The sequence below is a fragment of the Lytechinus variegatus genome, chromosome 9 (assembly GCF_018143015.1).
Source record: "Lytechinus variegatus isolate NC3 chromosome 9, Lvar_3.0, whole genome shotgun sequence".
In the NCBI taxonomy this organism is placed as follows: Eukaryota; Metazoa; Echinodermata; class Echinoidea; order Temnopleuroida; family Toxopneustidae; genus Lytechinus; species Lytechinus variegatus.
In genome coordinates, this window is record NC_054748.1 from 2,902,654 (window position 1) to 2,915,016 (window position 12,363).

Below are 12,363 nucleotides of genomic sequence, written 5' to 3' on the forward strand. Positions count from 1 at the left end.
GATTGCAATATTCAAATGCTCATAACTTGTTATTTGTCCGATTTTTCTCAAACTTTTGTTGATCTGTTTCTTTGATTTTTCTGTTTTCACACAAGCTATATTGTTCCAATGGTTTCATTCTCCTTTAAGAACAAAAGGTGAATTTGTCTTACGCGCTAACAGTCACTATTTAACATTCAATGGTGAATGTCATTTACAACAAGAAAGGATCACCAGTCGTTCTTAAAATAACTTAACTTCTGAAGAGCTTTATGAAACCGCCCCCTGGGTATTGACAGGAAAGATATTGAGAAGAAAAACATTGATCATTACACTCCCTCCCTGTTTGTATGGTTTGTTACCATGGCACCCACTATTAAACAGATTGTTTATAGCATTCCATATATATATTTGTGTCTCCCTTCCCTATGTGGGCTTTTAATTTTGTGTCTATTTTTTAGAAAATTTGAAAAAGAATAAGGAATGTTAATTTAACTTTCTTTTGCATGAGTAATTTAATGAATGGGTGTTTTTGTGTATGTGTGAGGGGGATAAAAAAACCCTGCTCCTTTATATACATGTACTTCTCAAATTCCATTACGAACCAAATATATTTGGTTAGTATTAATAGTATGAGTATAAAGGCATTTTTATCTTCCAGGAACTGATAAATAATGGTGGAATTAGAATACAGTTATGGCCAATAAACCCAGTTGCCAGAGGAGCAGGCATAGACATGTTTGCATATTAATGACATTCTTATCTCTCCATTGGGTGCTACATTCGTGATTATGAGATTTTTATTTTCCCTTCATTATTTTTATATTATGGGTACCCTTCACTCGTCCATAAGCTCTCATAAAAACAGAGTTTTTTGTTCAAACTGAGGTGATTTGGGGTTTGGAATTGCATGAATAGTAGTTGCTCTGTGTACATGCACATTGTCTATTATTAGTAACTTTTTTTAAGTTTTAACCTCTTGAAATATGTGAGAGGTGAATGCTTGCATAGAACTACTTATACATGACTGTCTCTCAAAGTTTCCTCATATTTGTTAGCATACTCTGCTATTATAATTGATGTTCATAATTTCCATTTTTCCCAGTTTTGTGACATCCCAAATTCTACAAAACTCCTGGGACATAAGGTGGTTTCAAACCGCTTCGATCACAAGAATCCCTGTTAAATTACAAGAACTTTTTTAGGCTGAAAAATACTCATTAATTATTCCTGCATTCACACCGCCCTGAAACATACCTTTCGGGATAAGTACCCAAAGTTACGAGCATGCGCAGTATGGTATAATAAGCAGGCAAGGCACGAGATTCAAAATTACTAGCCCAGCAGCCACCCATGGTGCCGCACCCAACGACACGCTGGGCTAAAAGTTCCCGTAATTTGCTTTCACATCACCAAAATACCTGCGACCTTGGAAAAATCCCCGCAAAAGTCCTCGTAATTTCGCCAAGTACCTACTATTTAGCGGGTATTTTCTGATCAGGGCAAATTTTCCGATCAGAGATACCTGGAACTTCGAGGCGGTCTGAAACCACCTATAGTTTCCAGTGGAAAGCTGAAAGGGTGTGGCATCCCTTGCCTCCAGAGCTTTTCAATGCTATGTGGTCTACAGTCATGTAGTCTGCATACATTCTGGTTTGTTGGTAGTGGTTTTGGGTCTTCTGGTAAGCAGACATGCTGGTGTGCAGGCATGCTGGTGCGTAGGGGTGCTGGTACATAGGGGTGCTGGTACATATCCGCTCTTCAATTTGGTACCTCAATTACAGAAAATGGTCAAGAAATAAAAAAGTCCTGGCCATTTGAAATAAGGCTTGTATTTCCATAATTTCATGAGATAAACGTGTTCACCAGTTTTCCACAGAAGCTTTCACATGGTGAACAAAAGATTTAATGCATGAATGATCGTCAACAAAACGGAGTGTTGAGTGAGTTTGAAAGCCAGCCTGGAGAACCTCTTCTTTTTATGAAATTATTGAAATTCAAGCCTTATTTCAAATGACCAGAACTTTGTTATTTCTTGACCATTTTCTGTAACTTAGGTATCACATTAAAGAGGCGATATATTGAACTTTTCAAAAATGTGGTTTTCTTTTTGAAACCCAAATACCCCCACCAAATGAGTTTTTGATATCCTTTCTTCAAATTGTATTTGCTCACTCATGTTCGAATGAGAAATAATCTAACTAATATCAGATGAAAGAGGAGATTCTAAGCTTTAAATTGTTAGGTCATTTGTCTATTTTATTTATGATTAAGTAATGATAAATGATCGCTAAATCTCGGTTTCGTTTTTTCTGGGACGCACTGTATATATTTCGGTTTATACGCAATCCCGCGATCATAGCTCCAAGGGTCGTTTGTTTCAAAATTCATCATTATTATTATTATTTGTTTTGGCGTCACCTGTGCCTGGGAGGCGAAAAGCGAACTGAATCACTGTGACCCGCAGGTCTCTCCTCCCGATATAACTGATTGGGGGGAATGCAGGTGGACCACTACACCGGGGTTTCCCCCTACTCTTATACGAATGGTAAATGGGTTCTTAACGTGCAAAGGTGGTGACTCTCCTCTACACGGGGCCTCCATTTAACGTCCTATCCGAGGGATGGAGTGTTTTCCATTGTAACATAGCCTGCATCTATGAAACATGGGAGAGACGTTTACACACAACGCACTGGCTTCAGTCATCCGCCCGGGGTGGACTCGAACCCACGATCTTTGGTTCGACGGGCAGACGCGTTACCGACTGAGCCAACACCGCTCTCCAAATTCATAGAAATTTATTGAAGAGAAAGTGTTCAGGGACCCATGTGATATTAGATTTAGAATTTAAACGGAATTGCAGCAACTTTTTGAAACAGAGGCATGACATTCACAATCCAAATTACAAGCTTCCAACCTTAAATATGAAAACATATCCTGAATTTCTTTTTATCGTATTTTCAAGTCTAAAATCCTAATTTTTGTTACAAATTTTGAGGAACATTTCATTCCAAAATCATACTCGTAATTCTTACAATTTTCAAAAAATATCGTTTGTTGGGGAAAAAATCCCATTGTCGCTTTCCTAAAAAATTGTACTGAATTGGATAAAATCCTAATTTGCAGTGTACATTGCTGGTTTGATGTGATGATTTGCCTCTTCCATGTTACATGTTGCTTGAATGCCATCGATACCATTGTATACTCATACAGGTACCAGTACACGATTATTGCTTTGGTTGCTGTTAATCAATTTTTTTTTAAATTGGAATTTGATCAACCAGACATGCTGATTGCCTGTACTTTTATTTCCAGTACCCTAAAGTCATAAATTGGTATTGAACAGTACGTATAAATTTTAAGTGATAGTTCACCCCGATGATTCAATAAAGGGGGCTAGAGAAAAAAATATTGGTTAGGTTTTGGAAATGTATCAAAAACTGAAATGTCGTCAGTTTTTATCTAAATCAAAGTTTTTGATTTGGGGTATCGTGTGCAAGCAGCTCCCCTTCATATCACACTATATAAAGTCCATAAATCCCCATCTGTATAGTATAATGCAATATGATGAAAAAAATATTATTTTTCTTTATTATAGGAGATATGAAATTACATGTCTGATAGGTACACATTTACGAAAAAAATGTAGCTAGACCCATTTTAGTAGTGGCCATCTTTTTTCTCGGCATTACAAATTTTTTCAGGCTGAGTTATAAAAAAATCAAAAGTGTAGGAACATCAATGTAAATTATGCAAATAAAAGAAGATTCAGGATGGAAATGAACACAAGATTAAATCCTCTGTGTAAGGAATGAAGGGATTAGGTTTGAAACACTTTCATTTGCTTCCAAGCCCGGGGGGGGGGGGCACTTCCATTGACGAGTGGATACCATGCGCGACCATGGGGTCTCGAAAAGCACCCTAAACACGTATATTCCATATACTTAAAATGCACCCCTTAACAAGTATTGTAAACAAAACGATACTCTTGGCGAGTATTCCCTGAAATGAACCCCTAAACAAGTACAAATATATTGTATTTCACGGGTCCGTCGGTCATCAGTTTACCTTTACATACCATTTGGTTTAACTCGTGCAAATTGGACTCTAAACACCCAGTGTTGGGGGAAAGGGACATCCTTTTAAAAAACATTTTAATCTTGTTTTATCATCCCCGCAAATTTGACCCTAAACACATAGTTTTCCTAGCAAAATAGATACCCTTTTTTCATTATTTTTGTGTTTTTGACACCATTTTTTATGTTACGTATGTAATGTGCCCTATCTTGAAAAAGACATCCTTTTTACTGTTTTTTTTTTTCCGTCGCGCATGGTATCCACTCGTCAATGTAAGTGGCCCCCCGGGGCTCCAAGACATAAATATCATCCAAATACACTTCTCTGAAAACTCTACAATACACACAATGTAACCTGTACATATACAACTTTGGTTTTGAAGTACAGAGTTTAGATGTAATCTAAGACAGTGTTCACACTATAATTTCTAAACCTAGTTACTGGAAAGCGGTTCAGGAATTCAGTTTGGAAGATCACTTTGCCAGCGTTCCCATTTGATCACCCCAAAGTAGTTTTCAAAACCACTTCACCTAAAGTGATCTTGTTGCTATGGGAACGTTCTCGGTGGGATACATGTACATGTTTCGCGCGAAATTTGAAACCGCACCATATACATTCTACACACTATGTGTGGAGTAGCACGCTAAAAATTGGCGAAGATCGCTTCTTGAAGACGGGTTGTGTCCTCACTTGCATAGTATGCTGAAATGAGGCAAAGCGATCTTGAAAAATATATTGCAAATGGGTTTCCCGAACCAGTTTGGAAGATTGCCTCCAGGATTGCTTTGATCGTTCTCATTACAGGTTGAACTAGTTTCCACTAAACTAGTTTTAGGGCATTAATGAGAACGGGTTCTAATGGATCAACCCCAAGACCCTTCATATCAAGTCAAGCTATGCAGAAATTGTAACATACCTGAATATTAGAAATCCCTTAAACAATTCACTTGTTCACACAGCAATGACAAGCGTTTGATATTACTTGCCAGATGTGACGATGAGTGCTGTATGAAATCAATTTTTCTTGGTAGTATGCGTTTTTGGATAGGAGTACACTAAAGGTATTGCCCAGTATGCTGAGAGAGATGTTTTACCAGTGATGTCAGACAGTAGAGTGGGATGGGCTGCAGCTGTTTGTTGTTATTTAAAAACCTTGTCTGGCCTAGTACATGTAGCTAGTCTGGAAGTTCAGACCCTTGTCCATGTATGTGTGCGATAGCAGTGGTCTATTGCATACATGCATGTAAGTTGGGTTTTCCAGTGCCAAGTAGACTCAGTTTCATTCAATGTCACTATCCAAAGGATATATTTTGTTTTAAGACTTTTCTTCACCGTTTTTTGTTCCCTCTCTCCTGGTCTTTATTCATTGCCCTGTTAATTTTGCTTGTAATATAGCTGCAGGAATTTGTCAGAATTCCCCCCCCCCCCTCTTTTCTCTCTACATAACCTGTCTCTCTCTTTCTATTTACCTTCTCCCTGATACCTCAATCACATTTTCTCTATGGCAGCCGTACGGTGAGTTGAAAAGCAAAACAGCCATTTTATTCATTTTCATTCAAACCACCTACATGTATCTATGTAGCTGGAACAAAAAATGCGCAAATGCCCGTTTTCGACTCGCTGTACGGCCACCGTAGAGCAAATGTGACTAAGGTGTAAAGAAGTTTGGTCAGAATCGCCCCTCCCCTTTCTGTCTGTACATGTACATGTATAACCTGTCTCTTTCTCTCTTTCCATTTCTCTCTTTACCCTCATTCTCCCTCACTCTCTTTCTTCAGGGTGTTTTTTTTTTAGTTCGTCTAATGTCAATTCATCTGATATCATTTGGTCTACCATCAGTTCGTCCACTATCCACATTGTCTGAGTGCCATTTCAACTGGTCACCATTTCATCTACTAACCAGTTGGTCCAATTGTTAAGTTAGTCCATATACCGTTTGGTCTAATTTGAATAAGTGTTAATTGGGCCAAATTAATAAAAATAAGGTGGCTATTGGACCGAATCGTCGTTAGAAAATTGTTAGACAAAAATGTTTATGAGTGGAATGGCATTAGACTATGAAGTTAGACTGTGATGAGTGGACGAGTTGGCAATAGATGGTATGGCAATTTTGTGAATTAACCCTGAAGATTTTGGTAAGCAAACAAGGCAGTGAGAACACTCTCATAGCCTTGTTCTTTGGCTTGTAATACCTTACCCCTCCCTACTCAAAGTTTATGAAATCTCTCCTCAACTACCTTATCAAACATTACTTGCAAAATATTAAGAGAAACTCCATGGCCCCTTGAAACAGACATCATCCTCTTCATACTGTTTGGAAAATGTAGACACGCTGTCTTTTATGCCTTTGTTTGAAAAGCTCATGCATTGTCTGAATCAGATTGTTGTTGGTTCAGTTTGCTCATCCCACTTAAAGAATGTGCTGTGTTTCTGAATAACTGAACTGAAAAGTACTACAAAATATAAATCTACACCATTACTCACAAATTCTGGAAAGAGTACTGTAAATCATGCGGACCATTTCATGTCTGTCTGAGAACCGATGAAGTATGAATAAAATTTGCAAATGTGCAGATCCAGTGTTATTTCAAGGGTGGAATAGATTATATATTTTTTCCAGTTATTTGATGAAAAAGAGTGTAAATAAATTCTGCACAATGCCAGTCAGGCAAGCGTGAAATCCCTCTCCAATTTCAATACATTTGAGAATGTGCTGATCTTTCACTATTTAGATCATTTGAATAAAAGTTGTCTTGGTGGCTAGTTGATTCAGAACATTGGTTCAATTGAGCCTCTGCTTTAAATGCACAGCTTTGAAAAGTCTTGGAAGATAAAGCCATACTTCAGTATTGTATCTGTATTTTGATCATATAGACATTTGTTGTCAAGGTGCCTATAATTTTGCATGCATTTATTGGTAGTATACATTGATCCAATATTAAACCTAAAAATAAAGTGAAAAAGGAAGAAAACGGGATTTTTTATTCATTTTATTACCTAACAGACATTGACCCCACCCCCTTCATTTCTTAGAATGCTAATAAAGATGTGAATTGTTTATAACAGAATGAAATTCAATCATGTTTGCATGTTTACTTATTTTATACTGTACATACTTGTATGCTATCTGTATATCATCAACATAGGTCTGCATTACAAGACTATATCATGTCAGTCAAGAGCATGAGCAAGGCAAAGTTCAAGCATTGTTTACCTCAGGAACATGCCCATAGTATACCCTCAGCTGTAGCCAATCAGCATGCAGTTTAAAAGCCCCACTCATGAATATGCATGAAGGTCATCCTTCAGAGATATACAAGCCAGCCAATCAGGAGGTGCATCATACATATTCATGATTTAAAGGGCTTAATGCAATACACAGCTGGCCTGGGGTTTTCCAAAACAAGGTATGTTGCAATGGGAAAATCTGAGCATGTTCCTTGTGTCAGTATTGCAGTGGAGCCGTTTGTTGGACCCTGGTTATTGTATGAATACTAAATATAATAACATGTTACATTGGGAATGAGGAAACTGTCAAAACTTTTCATCTTCAAAATGAAAATTGAGTGAACTAATTGAGTAAACATCTGGAATGAACAGAATTCCAGTGAAATGATAGATAAGACATGGAAAGGCATCAGAATCAAAATCAAGAAACCTAATTCTCAGGAGAGAGAAGCAGGTGTTACCTTCAAGACGCATGGTATTTTATTTGAAATATTTTTCTTAGCTTCATATACCCTTAGCAAAGAAATTTGTTATAAAAAGTGGCTGTCACCCCGGTACTCCATTGTACTGGATGTGTTGTTCAGGGGAAAAACAGGGGCTGGGGAAGTGTCAGTCCCCAAAATGCTCAAGAGAGCACTGGAAATCCCTGTTTATCACAATGTTAAATCTTATCCTATTTTGCAGATATGGGCAAAAAGTTGTGAAAAGTAGTCCCCAAAATTAAAGAAAAAATCTTTGGCCTGTTGTGTTGCCAGCCATATTCTCCTTGAATCCCATTTTTTGTCTCACCTGCGAAGCAGAGTGAGACTATAGGCGCCGCTTTTCCGACGGCGGCGGCGGCGTCAACATCAAATCTTAACCTGAGGTTAAGTTTTTGAAATGACATCATAACTTAGAAAGTATATGGACCTAGTTCATGAAACTTGGCCATAAGGTTAATCAAGTATTACTGAACATCCTATTAAAGTTTCATGTCACATGACCAAGGTCAAAGGTCATTTAGGGTCAATGAACTTAGACCATGTTGGAGGAATCAACATCGAAATCTTAACCTGAGGTTAAGTTTTTGAAATGTCATCATAACTTGGAAAATATATGGACCTAGTTCATGAAACTTGGACATAAGGTTAATCAAGTATCACTGAATATCCTGCATGAGTTTCACGTCACATGACCAAGGTCAAAGGTCATTTAGGGTCAATGAACTTTGGCCGAATTGGGGATATCTGTTGAATTCCCATCATAACTTTGAAAGTTTATGGATATGATTCATGAAACTTGGACATAATAGTAATCAAGCATCACTGAATATTTTGTGTAAGTTTCAGGTCTCATGATTAAGGTCAAAGGTCATTTAGGGTCAATGAACTTTGGCCGAATCGGGGTATCTGTTGAATTACCATCATAACTTTGAAAGTTTATTAGTCTAGTTCATTAAACTTGGACATATGAGTAATCAAATATCACTGAACATCCTGTGCGCGTTTCAGGTCACATGACCAAGGTCAAAGGTCAATGAACTTTGGCCGAATTGGGTTTATCTGTTGAATTACCATCAAAACTATGAAAGTTAATGGATTTTATTCATGAAACTTGTACATAAGAGTAATCAAGTATCACTGAACATCCTGTGCGAGTTTCAGGTCACATGATCAAGGTCAAAGGTCATGTATGGTCAATGAACTTTGGCCATGTTGGGGTTTTTTGTTGAATAACCATCATATCTCTGTAAGTTTATTGGTCTCGTTCATAAAAAGTGGACATAAGAGTAACCATGTATCACTGAACATCTTGTGCGAGTTAGAGTAGTATTCAAAGTCAGCACTGCTGCTATATTGAACCGCGTGATGCAGGTGAGACGGCCAGAGGCATTCCACTTGTTTATTTCAAGCATTGCCAATGGGCATTGCAGCTGAGGATTATCCTTTGTTCGGGGGGGGGGGCATCTATTGTTGTGCCCCCCACCAACACAAAAGATGAACATTCCATTCTATATCAAGAATGGCATTTTGTGAACAACATATCAAGAATTTGAAGCTTTCATATGGAGAAAAAATATGTATTGGTTAACAAAATGCATTTCTTGATTAGATTAAAAATGAAATCGATTGAGAAAATGGCTCGCCGGAACCTACAATGGCTACATACATTTGCATACACCACATGCATCTGCACATGGGACCTAAAACGTTCAGCCGTGACTGCCTCCCCTTGAAGAACGAATCCATTATACATTTGATTCAAAAGCTCCCTTCTATATTTAGTAATTTTGTTATCAATATTTTGCGTTGTTATGACGAGGATGTTATCATGCTGTTACCATGACCTACTTGTCATGTAATGACACCTTTGGAATGTTTTTTTTTGTAAATCCATCTAGTGGGGAATTCCAGTTTGCTTGAAAATAAAATGAAAATAGGGGATAGATTCAGATCGATAGATTGGTCTACAATTAGAAATTTGTCTTTGTTGGCATTGCATAAAACTATCAGAGCATAATAAAATCATGTAATGGGGAGAGGAATAAACCGAAATGAACCAGAATATTCATGTTTTTATTGAATACCAAAGTTCAACAAATTATCAGTCTGCGGCTACTTTATTAGACTCCATTTATAGAGAAGGTACATGTATGTTGAAATATTCTACGAAGAGCTGAATATTCAGGAGGTGTGCTTTGACTCTCAATGCAGAAGCATGATAGTTATATGATACCCCTTTCATAAACCCAATTAAAATGAATTAGGCGGCTAATAGCAGCATAATTTGGTCGTAAAATTGGAGGAGGACAAGAGTTATCCGCATTACTTCGATGCTGCTATTATCCGCATAATAGCAGCATCGGGATAAGATTTTGAGTTTACGAACGCATTTCCAAATAATGCGGATAATTGCCATGATGCGGTCACAAGGTCACCTTTTCCAACACAACCGCATCAGAGGGGGCGTGTCCAGTTGTCATGGCGATTATCCGCCTTTTTCAGGACGGGCGCTCATAAAAATAATGCGGCTTATTTTCGGAGTTTATGAACGCAATTTTTATTGAATTATCCGCATTACTCTTAGGCGGCTAATTGGAGGATAGGTTTATGAAAAGGGTATGAGGATGGGCAATTTCACCCTCATGACAGCCAAAATTGCCCCTAAAATTTGCAAAATTAGTTGCTTGGGGAACACCACCTGTTCTAACGTTACCCGAGATCTGCCGCAGACAGTTGTTTTGCATCACTTTATTGTGCGAAAAGCAATAAAGGAACAGTGCAAGAATGACAACAATACATCTACATTTACAGAATAAAAGAGAGCCCAGGACATGGTCACATTATGACACAAGCAGGGCAGATTAACATAATGTTACAGTTATACCAAATAAGATGGAACATTCGGTGAAAGTATAATAAACTGTTAATCATCAAGTTAATTTGTAATTAAAGTAATTATAGGCGTGTAGATAAATCATTTTAGATAGAAACCAAACATTGAGAAAAAAATAAGACCATGACGTATGTGGACTCATGCATTATTAGCATGATTACACTCTGAATTGATGTGTACAATTTTACACTATGTATGCAGAGGAATCTGATTTTCCCGTTGGACATTATTTTTTAGTAGTATATTATGAAAGATGATGTCACTGCCAATTTAGAAAGGTTGTCTCTGATAATTTTGTAAGGGGTTGGTTGCCAAATTCATTTAAAAGCATTTTAAGTCGTTTTGTGTAAAAATCAATATTCTACTTACATCCATGTGCAGCAGAATAAGTAGGTATATATATGCTTTTACAGTATAATTCAGCGTTGAGCAAAATAAATCACCCTTGATTAAAGGAAAGCACTGAACCCCAAATCCAGGAATAGCCTCAATGTGCCCCCAAAACAGCCATTTAATAAAAAAAAATTGTGAAAATCAAGTTATTTGGTCCCTTGCCTTGAAGCACACACAGCAGGTGATAAAAGTACTAGGTGTCACACAGGTGAACATTCCCCATAGACTTGTGTGTTAAAATGGCACTTAAGAAAAATTCATGAAAATAAATGTGAAATTAGAGGGTCGAATGTTTACTACCTTTGGATAGGATTCTGACTTTCCATATCTGACCAGAGAAGGGTATCATAGCCAGCTCATTCTAAAAATAAATCGCCTTCTTTGAAGATAGCTATGATGGGATCCAATTCATCAACTGAAACTGTAAAATAGCCCCAATTCTTCCGCTAGTCAAAAAATAATTCTGAGTCATTGATATATCTTCCCAGTTTGGGCAAAGGAAGTTCAGTAGTTACCATTTCTAGAATCAGTGTTAGATTTTGAGTCATTTTCATACACTTTTGTCAATCAGCAATATCAAATTGAAAAAATTTGAATGGGTTGGGTCGAACGAATATATTTAGCCCTGCTGCTGTAATTAGGCTCGTGGTACCACTAGATTGCGCAATATTTTCATAACAATGCAATGAGTGACCCACCTTACAACATTCACGTTCCTAAACGGAATTTAGATATCCATCAGTTATCAACAGACTGATAAAGTTTTGAGCCCAACATCCATCAGGATATCATGAATATCAACTTTTTCCTGCTTTTGTTCTGTGCAAATTTCTTGGCAAGTCAGTTAATTCATCTTGTACAACATTCAGTATTAAAAGCTTGTTTCCCAGGGCCTGCCCGGCATTGTAGTACTATCTACCTTAGGTGGTTTCAGACCGCCTCGAAGTTCGTCAGTTCCAGGTATTCTCTGATCTGGAAATTCACCCTGATCAGAAAATACCAGGTATTTTGGTAATGTGAAAGCAAACTATGCGTAATTTCCCCGAAAGAAAATACCCGCTAAATAGTAGGTACTTGGCGAAATTACGAAAACTTTCTCGGGGATTTTTCCAAGGTCGCAGGTATTTTGGCGATGTGAAAGCAAATTACGGGAATTTTTAGCCCAGCATGTCGTTGTGTGCGGCGCCGTGGGTGGCTGCTGGGCTAGTGATTTTTAATCTCGCGCCTTGCCTGCTTATCAGACCATACTGCGCATGCTCGTAACTTCAGGTGCTTATCCCAAAGAGTGTGTTCCAGGGCGGTGTGAATGCA

At 37.7% G+C, this 12,363-nt stretch overlaps 1 protein-coding gene across 1 annotated transcript in view; it reads left to right on the forward strand.

Annotated features, from left to right (window-relative positions):
- Positions 1 to 12,363, forward strand: part of LOC121421084 (mucin-12-like) — a 69,893-nt gene that overhangs the window by 36,866 nt on the left and 20,664 nt on the right. The gene's annotated exons all lie outside the window — the stretch shown is intronic.